Source organism: Panicum hallii, chromosome 1 (genome assembly GCF_002211085.1).
Source record: "Panicum hallii strain FIL2 chromosome 1, PHallii_v3.1, whole genome shotgun sequence".
NCBI lineage: Eukaryota > Viridiplantae > Streptophyta > Magnoliopsida > Poales > Poaceae > Panicum > Panicum hallii.
In genome coordinates, this window is record NC_038042.1 from 2,871,285 (window position 1) to 2,883,240 (window position 11,956).

The following is an 11,956-nucleotide window of genomic DNA, read 5'->3' on the forward strand; positions in this document are numbered from 1 at the left end:
TTATTCACGTGCCACAAAGCAAGTATCGGTACTTCGCAAGCATATAGACTTTTACAAGTAAGTGATTGTCAGACCCGGGGCCACCGGGCTGGGCATGTCACGAAGTTTAAGGGATTAAGCCCGTCTTATCTCTTATTCATTTTGTTTATCTCTTGTTTATCCCGTTTAAATAGGAGATAGAGTTAACCAACACGGAGAGGATCTACTTGAGATATGTTCTGGTATGATCCCTTGACAGAGGTTGGTTAGCATCTTTGTAACTCTGACCCCTCGGATATATAAGGGAGGTCAGGGACCCCCCTCAAAACAGGAGATCATTAGGTCATTCTACACCAAAGAGAATACAAACCACCATACAGGACGTAGGGTGTTACGCTCCGCGCGGCCCGAACCTGTCTAAAGACTTGTGTTCTTTGCACCTTCGAGTTCCTGATCTCGGCGTTCCCTCACCCAAAACTTACCACCTTGGGTATATCCCTCGGTGGGCAGCCGGTTAAACACCGACAGCTGGCGCGCCAGGTAGGGGAGCGCGTCGAAGATTCGCCGGCGAGCTCGATGGTATCTTTCAAATTCATCAGGTCAGTTCCCTCTGAGGGTACGACGTTTGTTTTTGGCTCGTGGGTTTGCGTCGCAGATGGTGCGGGCAACTTTCGGCGATTCCTCGTTGACATGACGCCGAAAACCGTCGCTGTGGATCCTCGCAGCGGCCTCGACAAGTTCGTCGACGAGCTCGACAACTTGCCGCTCCACGCTTCCGCGGCACAGGTCGAGATGGAATCTGTTCCAAGCTCGACTTCTTCTGGTGCCGCGACAACTTCCCCTGGTTTGGACTCGTTCCAATTCAGGGATTCGCTGGGTCGGACTCAACCCGGCTTGCGCGAATCGGCCACTGATCTTCAGGAGGCCAATGCGCTTGGATCCCTCTTCATGTTAGAGAAGGATCTAGATCTGCTGCTCCGGGACGGAAACCCTGAAGCCACCGCGTGTCGGGAGGCTTCGGGCTGTTTTGGCCCCGGTGATTTGATGATGGCCTCCTCGCCAAAGGGACACATTAAGCTCTCCAATCTACTCGAGGCAGAGAGTCGGCTCGTGGCTCACCTCGAGCCATTGCCTTTCCAGGAGGGCAGGCCGTTGGCCACCGCGGCGGAGGAGTCGACGGAGCTAGTCGACGAAAGTTCTCATGAGCTTTCCTCCCGCCAGGTGCTGATGGCCGAAGAAGGCGAGGACGGTGGGAATCTCCTCATCGACAACTTTGATGAGATATCCGACGATGAGATCACGGCCAACGCCGGTAACGAGAACGACGCCGATCGTGCGGCGCGGAGGGCCAGGAACAGGGCCCGAACAATCCGGCGGAGGAGAGCTAACGAGCGAAGGCGATCTATGCATCGCGAGCTCGACCCCGAGTTTGCTGCCGTAAGCGAGCGGGGCTTCAGGACCCCGGTGGCCAACATTGCCAGGGTCACGGCCATCCTCGAGCGCAGCCACGACCCGGAGGTACGTCAAGCACTCCTCTTTGCGCAGAGGGCTTGGATCCAGTTGGATCAGCATAATCCGGCGTCCATCATCCGGGAGGAGCGCGTGGACGAGAGCCGGAGCCAGGCCCGTAGTCGAACGACTAGTGGTCGTCCTCAAAATCAGATCAGCAACGACAACGCACGCACGAGCCAGGCCCCTGGCGGGAGGCAACAACCACCGCAAGGGGGTCGTCCGCGACAGGCCAGTCGACGACCTCTTCCGGAGGACCTGCGCCAACACATTAATGACGGTCGCGACGCGCGCACCGTGATCTCCTCCAGGCGCAAGACTCGCGAAGAAGTCGAAGCTGAAGGTACTGATTGTAGTGATCGATTCCCTGCTTTCTCTGCTCGTTTCAGCAGCTACAAGTACCCGGAGGGCTTCAAGCCGATCGGCATCACCAAGTACGACGGCAAGCAGGCTCCCCAGCAGTGGCTCCGTTGCTACTCCACGGCCATTGATGTCGCGGGGGGCTCAAATATCACCAAAGTCGTCTACTTCCCGATGGCTTTGGACCCTGCACCGCTCACTTGGCTGGAGAGCCTCGGCAGCAATTCCATCGACTCCTGGGAACGACTTAAGAAGGTCTTCATCGACAATTTCCAGGGAGCAATTACCCGTGCAGGTACTCGGCACGATCTTGCCCAGTGCAAGCAAGAACGTAACGAGCTCCTACGGTCCTACACGCGTTGCTTCTTCGACGTCCGCGCCACCATCGCGAACATCTCGGAGGAGGACATCATCGACTGCTTCTACAACGGCATCACCGACCTGAGCATATACAGAGATTTCGGGCGGAACAGGCCGAAAACTGTTGCGGGCCTTTGTGATATGATGCACGATTGGTCCGAGCAGGAGGAGAAGATGTGGGAGCGGTTCCCGCGGCGCCGTGATAGCAATCTATGGCGCCCAAACGACAACCGCAGCGACAAAGGCCAGCGGGACTTTTCCAGACCACCCCGGAAACGAAAGCCAGATGATGTCATCGCGGCTATCGATCGTCCTTCGCGGGGCAAGAAGTCGACAACTCAGGAGGAGTTCGAGAAGCTCCTACAAAAGAAGTGCCCGTGGCATCCAGGCGCCAACCACGCTGCCATCGACTGCTACCACCTTCGGAGGACGTTCAGCAACTCCGGTGGCGGCAGGAAGAACAAGAAGCCTGTTGACAAAGAACCCGAGGACGATGATCAGGAGGATCACGGGCGCAACCCGAAGTTTCAGGATGCGTTGAAGGTGGTCAACGTCATCTTCGGGGGGGACGAGGATTTCTGTTCCAGGCGGGATCAGAAGCTGCTCCTCCGAGAGATTATGTCCATCGAGCCGGCGGTACCACGACCACTCCGTTGGTCGGAGGTCCCCATCTTGTTCTCTCGTGATGACTAGTGGACGAGTTTTTCCGAACCCGGTAAGTTTCCCCTGGTTTTGGACCCTGTGGTGGCGGAGGTCAAGCTTACCAAGGTCTTGATCGATGGCGGGAGCGGGCTTAATCTCATCTTCGTCAGCACTTTGAAGAAGATGGGTCTGGATTTCAAGGATATGCTGGTACCCAGCAAGTCCCCTTTCTACGGCATCGTCCCAGGTAACGCAGCACATCCGCTCGGTATGGTGGTCCTCCCGGTAACCTTCGGTACGCGGGAGAATTATCGTACTGAATTCATCAAGTTCCAAGTGGCTACTTTTGACTCTTCTTACCACGCAATACTGGGTCGACCGGCACTCGCCAAGTTCATGGCAGTGCCGCATTATGTCTATCTGCTTCTTAAGATGCCAGGACTCGGTGGCGTGCTCACCCTCCGCGGCGACTTGAAGAAGTCGTACGACTGCAATCAGGAGGCGATCCAGTACGCCTCGACTACTCGCGTGCCAGATGCTTCGGGAGAAGTACTCGCGGCCGCGCAGCAGCTCTCCCAGACCGGGCTGGAGATTCCATCCAAGAAGGCTAACAAGTCGAGCATCCAGTCGACTGACGATGTGGCCCTCAAGACGATCCAGCTCCAGGAGGGAGATTCATCCAAGACCGCCATCATTGGTGCGGGCTTGGGTGACAAATAGGAACTCGCGCTCGTCAGCTTTCTTCGGGCTAACCGAGACACATTCGCGTGGAAACCAGCGGATATGCCAGGGGTGCCCAGGGAGTTGATCGAGCACGCCTTGAATGTACACCCGAAGGCTACGCCTAAGAAGCAACGCCTGCGGAGGTTTGCCCACGACAAGCGTGAGGCCATTAAACGGGAGATGGCTAAACTTCTCGCGGCTGGATTCATTAAAGAAGTAATCCATCCAGAGTGGGTAGCGAATCCCGTCCTTGTAAAGAAAAAGAATAATGAATGGAGAATGTGTGTCGACTACACCGATCTCAACAAGCATTGCCCAAAAGATCATTTTGGGCTGCCGCGCATTGACCAAGTCGTTGATTCGACGGCCGGGTGTGTCTTTCTTTGTTTTCTCGATTGTTACTCAGGGTATGATCAGATTGCGCTCAAGGAGGAGGACCAAATCAAGACTGCATTCATCACCCCGTACGGGACCTACGCCTACAAAACAATGTCCTTCGGGTTGAAAAATGCAGGGGCGACATATCAGCGGGCAATCCAGATGTGTTTCGCGGATCAGCTGCATCGAAATGTCGAGGCTTATGTGGATGACGTGGTCATCAAGACCAGGGAGTCCGATAACTTGATCGCGGATTTGGAGGAGACATTCAGCAGTCTGCGCAGATTCCGGTGGAAACTCAATCCCACCAAATGCGTCTTCGGCGTACCTTCAGGGAAATTGCTTGGGTTTATCGTCAGCAACCGAGGCATTGAAGCCAACCCTGTGAAGACCACGGCCATCACTGATATAGAGGCTCCGGCCACAGTCAAGGATGTGCAAAAGTTAACAGGTTGCATGGCAGCTCTGAACAGGTTCATCTCCCGGCTTGGGGAGAGAGGACTACCATTCTTCAAGCTCCTAAAACGACAGGATAAGTTTCAATGGACGGAGGAGGCCGAGCGAGCTTTACAAGATCTGAAACATCATCTGCAGTCACCTCCAATCCTCACAGCACCGTTGCTAGGGGAGGATCTACTACTTTACATTGCGGCAACAACTCATGTCGTCAGCAGTGCTATTGTAGTCGAGCGAGGCGAAGAAGGCCATGCGTTTGGAGTGCAGAGGCCTGTCTACTTCATCAGCGAAGTCCTCTCCGAATCCAAGGTACGGTATCCCGCTGTTCAAAAGCTTTTGTACGCTATCTTGATCACATCCAGAAAGGTGCGCCATTACTTCGACGAGTACAAGATCACTGTGATCACGGACTTCCCGCTGGCGGATATTCTGCATAATCAAGATGCCATGGGGCGCATATCCAAGTGGGCAGTGGAACTGGGGGCTTTGTCAATAGACTTCAAGCCACGCACTGCAATCAAATCACAGGCTCTAGTCGACTTCATGGCTGAATGGAGAGAGAATCAGGTCCCGACTCCAGTGGACAAGCCAGAGCATTGGACCATGTATTTCGACGGGTCCCTCAAGCTTGACGGCGGCGGCGCTGGGGTTCTGCTTATTTCCCCACGAGGTGAGCAGTTGAAATACGTCCTTCAGATCCTGTGGGCGGTATCCAACAATGAAGCCGAGTACGAAGCTTTGCTTCACGGGCTTCGTTTGGCGATATCACTAGGGATCAAGCGACTACTTGTATATGGCGACTCTCTTCTTGTTGTTCAGCAGGTCAACAAGGAATGGGATTGCAACAAGGAAACAATGGACGCTTATGTGCAGGAAGTGCGCAAGTTGGAAAGCAAGTTCTCCGGCCTGGAAGTTCATCATGTATTGCGGGAGCACAACGTCGGCGCGGACACCCTGTCTAAACTGGGGTCCACGCGCGCCCAGGTCCCGCCGGGAGTCTTCGTCCAGGAGCTCAACCAGCCATCGATCAAGTCTTCCCCGCAGGTAGCCATCGACGCGGGTCCACAACTACCCGATCGAGAGGTTATGGTGCTGGAGGAAGACTGGCGAGGGGCTTTTATCGACTTCATTCGAGATCAACGGCTGCCAGCGGGAGTCGACGCCAGGAGTGCTGACGCGGCTCGCATCTTGCGAAGAAGCAAAGGATTCATCCTGGTCAACGGCAATCTCTATCGGCGAGGCGCCCGGTCAGGGGTCCTCATGAAGTGCGTCACAAAGGAAAATGGTTACGCCATACTGCGGGAGATCCACGACGGCGTCTGCGGTAATCACGCGGCTTCAAGAACACTGGTGGGGAAAGCCTACCGAGCCGGCTTCTGGTGGCCCACCGCGGTGACCGACGCGGAGGATCTCGTGCGCAGGTGCCAAAACTGTCAATTCTTCGGCAAACAGACGCACGTTCCAGCTCACAGCCTCATCACCATACCGCCGTCCTGGCCTTTCGCTTGTTGGAGTCTTGACATGATCGGGCCCTTCACGACAGCACCAGGCGGTTTCACCCATGTTCTGGTAGCTATCGACAAGTTTACTAAGTGGATCGAGTACAAGCCGATAGCCAAGCTTACACCAGATCGGGTCGTCGACTTCATCTCAGATATTCTGCATCGTTTCGGCTTCCCCAACTCCATCATCACGGACTTGGGATCAAACTTCACGGTGAACCAGTTCTGGGAGTTCTGCGAGAATGCCTGCATCGAAGTCAAATATGTCTCGGTTGCACACCCCAGAGCTAACGGACAAGTCGAACGGGCGAACGGTTTGATCATTGACGGCCTCAAGAAGAGACTCTATGACGAGCATAGTAAGAAGGGAGGAAAATGGGTGCATGAGCTACCACATGTCGTCTGGGGGCTTCGGACTCAGCCGTCCAAAGCCACAGGACAAACACCTTTCTTCCTCGTGTATGGATCTGAAGCTATCCTACCGGCCGATATCATGTGGAAGTCCCCAAGGGTTGAAATGTACAACGAAGGCGAGGCGGATGAGGCGCGGCGATTAGAGCTCAATTCCGTGGAAGAAGCTCGCTGTACCGCCCTTGTTCAGTCAGCCCGATACCTGCAGGGGATCCGGCGGCACCATGATCGCAACGTCAGGGAGCGGTCGTTCAGCGTCGGCGATTTGGTCTTGCGTCGCATTCAGGACGAGTCCGGCCTACATAAGCTCAATTCAAGGTGGGAGGGCCCGTTCGTCGTCAAGCAGGTCACAAGGCCAGGGTCTTATCGACTACAATTCCCCGATGGTCGCGAGGTCCCGAACTCCTGAAACGTTCAACACCTGCGCAAGTTCTACCCTTAACTCGAGACCCGGTGATCGCTAATTCCCCGGGGGCTCCGAAGATTTTCTTTCCCCGAACATATTTGAAGGCCGCGAGCCACATCACTCGAGTTGTACATGCTGGTAGGTGTCGCGTGCAAAAACGTATACAACCAAATCGACTTCTTGTCGCCCATGACGCGGGGGCCACGGCCACGGTCATCTCCTTTCGGGTTCCGCCGCGACTTTCGATGGTCGCACGCGACAGCAGTCGCACCTTTTCCAACACAGTCGATCCGTTCGACTGGCCTACACCTAGTACGTTGGAACGGCTCGTATACAGAGCTACATCGACTACAGTCTGGGTGGCTGCACTCAGAACAGTCTTGTTTTTGCCAAAAGAATGGCAAACTCGCGGCGCTGTCCGCCCCTGCTCCTCGCAAGCTTGATCCGTCTGTCCGGGTCCTACCTAGCCTGCGGAGCACGCTCACAGAAAGAGCGCTTCTCGACTACACTCCGAGGCCTCGAACTCGGGGTAGTCCCCTTTCCGCCCTACGCACAGCAACCCCGCGACGATGCTCGCGTGCTTCCCTAACAAGTCTATACCCGCTCGATCGAGTTGTGGCTACTCTGTTAGACGAATTCTAGCCGCCCTTCGGGTCGTTGCACCCAAGGACATGTTCCCTACTTGAGTCTCGTAAGCCTGGATCTCAATTCAGCTAAGACATGAAAACAAGTAGAGGCGTCAAGGGAAGCATTTACATAAAAGAATAATTAAGTGGTTCATACACCCTAATACTGCAGTACATTGTGTACAATCTGTTCTGCTACGGGTTGAGCCTCTTGCAGGTACTCTTCGAACCGCTCGTCTGGGCAGTCCGCCGCCATCCCTTGCACGAAGATGCTCAGCTGCGCGGTCGGCATGAAGGACTTAACGTACGCGAGCGCATTGCTCACACACGCGACCGGAGCCTCTGACAGGAACTTGAGCACCTTCTTCGGGGCTTCGCGGAGACGCTCCAGCAGGGGCCGCGGACTTACATCGCCTTATTCCGGCGGATCCACCATGTCCACCAGCTCCTGGGCGGCTCCCCGGAGCTCCTCCAGCTCCTTGCGTTGCTGCTCGTCCTTCTCGCCCAGAGTTTTGACTTGCTGAAGGCAATCGACGAACTAGCGTTCGGTGTCGCCGATCACCTTCTGCAGCTTTTCGACTTCATCTGTACGTCGATACAGCATATTCTTCACGTCAGTAAGCAACTCCTCTTTGTGTTTCGTTATTCTCCTATGCTCTGTGATAAGCGTACTTCAGCATCTAATGGGGAGCTACTGAGGGAAAGTACTCGAGGGGAGCGAGGGCCTACCTTGGTGCGCCTTCTTCTCCGCCTTGAGCTGCTCTTGGTGTTATGCTTGTTGCTCCTTGAGCTGTTGTTGGAGCTCGGAGTTGGCCTTCTCCATGTTTTTCAGGTCATTCTTGAGCAGCCAGGTCTCTCGAGTCCTTTCCTGCTTCAGCATATCAAGCTCTCGCTGCAGATAGCAATTCTTCGTCTTCTCCTCGGAGATGCGCTTGTCCAGAGCAGCTAGCTCCCGCGCATCACTCACGACCGCGTGGAGTTTCTCCGACTTCTTCTGGGATTTGGTGATTACATGCTGCACAAAAGGAGGAGAGTGAGTCATAAACAACTCGCCAAGGCGCACATCGGGTTCATCGCCCGAGTCTTACCATGGAGAAGTCGTACAGCTCCTTGAAAGTACTCTTGAAGGTCTTCAGGTTCTCCGCCGACAGCAGAAGGTCATCCACCAGGTCGGTAGTGATGACGTTCCGGTGCCCGGGCCCGGCCCTCAACACCTCACGGGGACTCCTCGAGGGCCCGGTGGCATCCCCTGGCAGCGGCGGCTGGACACCTGCAGGCATACGAAATGGTAAAAACACTACGCCCAGACCCCGGCAGCCAGACGCGGGCGGATAAGTGCCTACCTGCGCCATCAGTATGAGCGGCGTCAGGGGCCTCGACTTGTTCCCCGCCACTGGGTCCGGCTTCCTCTAGTCGAGGCTCGGGAGGCGGCAAGTCAGGGAGCGCCACATCCGCTTCAGGGGCCACCTCCGCGGGTACTGGCTCCTCAGGCGCCGGGGGCTCGGGGGCTGCAGCGGCCGAGGCAGGCGCCGCAGCCGTGCCTGGTTCGATCTGGAGTTTGACGGCGCTCGCAGCCCTGGTGACATCGACAACATTGTTACCCGAGCGGGCACGAGTAGGATTTTCAAGCGTTCGAAAGGAAACTTACAGTGTCGACTTCTTCTTGGCAGCCTTCTTAACCCGCCAGGCCCGACGGGGGACGCCCGCTGCGGATGGCGGGGCCTGATCGGCCGATGGAGGGGTCCCCGCCACGGCGATTGTCACCGTCGCGGCGTCAGAGGGGCCTGCCTCCACTCCTTCGGGTTCAGTCCCGGGCGGCGGAGCAGGGAGACTGCAAGGGGATGCTGTCAGTACTCAGCACCATGGAAACTTTGGAACTGGCCAAAACAGCAATTCCGTACCTGGAGGACTCAACTTCTTGAGCCTTGCGTTTGCGCACCTGGCGCTGGCCCTTCGGCACCGGTGGCAGAGCGCCGGCCAACTCCACGCTCTGATCGGAGAAGTTGTCCCCGCGCGGCTCCCCACGGTCCCTTCGCTCGCCTGCGAGCCCACGCACTCAGTGGACTCGCTGCTGCCTTGAACCGCAGCATGGCGAGCCGCCTTGGTGGCAACGGCGGCAACAGGGCGCGGACCTCCCTCGGCTTCTTCCCCCGCCGACAAGTCCGCGCGTTCGGCGGACTCGTTGCGGCTTTGGGTCGCATCAAGGCGAGCCTTCTTGGCCGCCGTGACTGCAGAAGGAAGGAGGTGATACGCCCGGGGGAGGTCCGGCTGCGGTGGGTAGCTGCAGTACAGTTCCGAATGTCCCTGCAGCAAGTCCTTCAGTTCAGTACCGGCGCAGTAGTCGATTTCTTCAGCAAAAAGAAGTCGAGTACTTACCGGCGGGGGCGGAAGTTGCGCGGAGTACAAGGTGGGCACGTACGGCATGGTGTTCACGTCCAGCAGCACCCGCTGAACCCGCTGGAGCGCGACTTCATCTGGCACCTCTTCTGTGCACATGCGAGAAGGGTCAGCAGGGCCGGTGTACTCGAAGCCCAGGCAACATCTCTGTTGGATGGGTTGGACGCGGCGCTTGTAAAAGGAGAACATGACGGAGGCGCCGGTCACCCCCTCCTTCTTCAGTGCATCGATGGCCTCCAGCAGCTCCTTGACTTGAATTATTTCCATGCCAGAGGGTTCAAGGTTCCATTCCCCCTCACCACGGGCGGTTTGCTCGACTTCGTCGGCAGGGGGGGAGCATGGTTTTCGATGTAAAACCAAAGGTTTTTCCACCCAGGAAGGTTGGAGGGGAACCTATATGCAAGGTATTTTTCGCCGGCCTGCTGTCGCAGTTGGATGCCGGCGCCCCCTACCACAGCGAGTTTTTTCATGGTTGGCTGGGGCTTCACGCGGAAAAGGAAGCGGAATAGATCCCAGTGGGGCTCAATTCCGAGAAATGCTTCACAAAAGTGGATGAAAATGGAGATGTGGCAGATGGAATTCGGGTTGAGGTGATGGAGCTCAAGCCCGTAGTAGTAAAGAAGACCGCGGAAGAAAGAACAAGTGGGGAGGGCCAATCCCCGTTCGGCAAAATGGTAGAATGTGACGATTTCGTCGACATTCTCCATGGGGAAAGGTTCACGGAAAGAGGGGCGCCAGTTGACGAGATTTTCTCTTGCAGCAACCCCTCGGAAACAAGTTTTTTCAGATTGTTGAGGGAGCACTTACTGTGTGTCCACTCCGCGGTTGTTGGTCCCGCATCCTTCTTCATTCCCTCGATCTCTGACTTCTTGGACGTCATCTCCGATGCGCTGGCCACGAGATGCTCGGGGGCTGCGGGGAGAGGGGCGGGAGGTCGGGGTGGGAGTTTTTCTTGGGGGAAGGCGGCGGCGTTTGGCTCGGATTGGGGAATTTGGTGGCTCTTGATGGAATGCAGATTGAAAGCGTGGTTTTTTCCTACAGTTATCGCGGGGTTAAATAACCAGCGGAGTGGGGGAAGTTACTTTCTTAAGTTCAAGAGTCGTTTCGTGGAATATTCCGAAGATGAGGGTCATTTGGTGATCTGATTAGATTGAATATTTGATTAATCATTTTTTCAGGGCTAATTAGCCCGAAAAAAAGGGGTTTTTCGGATCTTTGGTCTAATTACATCATTTGTACCATCGCTTTGGTCTCCCCTTAACGTGTCATTGTTTAGCCTGTATGCCACGATTTTTGGACCCTTATCTCCAATTTTGTGGGATTCGGATTCAAGGGTCGGGGCTGCGGGGTACGTGGCATCGACTACTTATTTTCAAATTTCTTTGAAGGGTAAGGAAGATTACAGACAAGTGAGACTCTCAGCCTGATTCTCCGATTCAACCTAAGGCTCGGGGCTACTCCATATGGAGTGCGATTTTGCAATCGCACACCATATCAGAAATAAAATTCGGGGCATGAGCACCTCATAGCTTCGATGCAGCCAAGCAAGTACTCGAAGAAGGACTTCAAGACGAATCATCGGAGAAGTCGAAGACTGCTTCGAAAGTACTCGATAAGCCTGCAGTACTCAGCTACGAAGAGCTCGGGGCTTGTCAGACCCGGGCCACCGGGCTGGGCATGTCACGAAGTTTAAGGGATTAAGCCCGTCTTATCTCTTATTCATTTTGTTTATCTCTTGTTTATCCCGTTTAAATAGGAGATAGAGTTAACCAACACGGAGAGGATCTACTCGAGATATGTTCTGGTATGATCCCTTGACAGAGGTTGGTTAGCATTTTTGTAACTCTGACCCTCGGATATATAAGGGAGGTCAGGGACCCCCTCAAAACAGGAGATCATTAGGTCATTCTACACCAAAGAGAATACAAACCACCATACAGGACGTAGGGTGTTACGCTCCGCGGCCCGAACCTGTCTAAAGACTTGTGTTCTTTGCACCTTCGAGTTCCTGATCTCGGCGTTCCCTCACCCAAAACTTACCACCTTGGGTATATCCCTCGGTGGGCAGCCGGTTAACACCGACAGTGATGGATTTGATAATATTGGATGCATGAAGCGGGATCTCCAAACTACTATCGGGGACTGAGGGAAAAAATAAAGAATGCGGATGCTCATTTATTTGTGGCACTGAAAGGACAACACTAGGC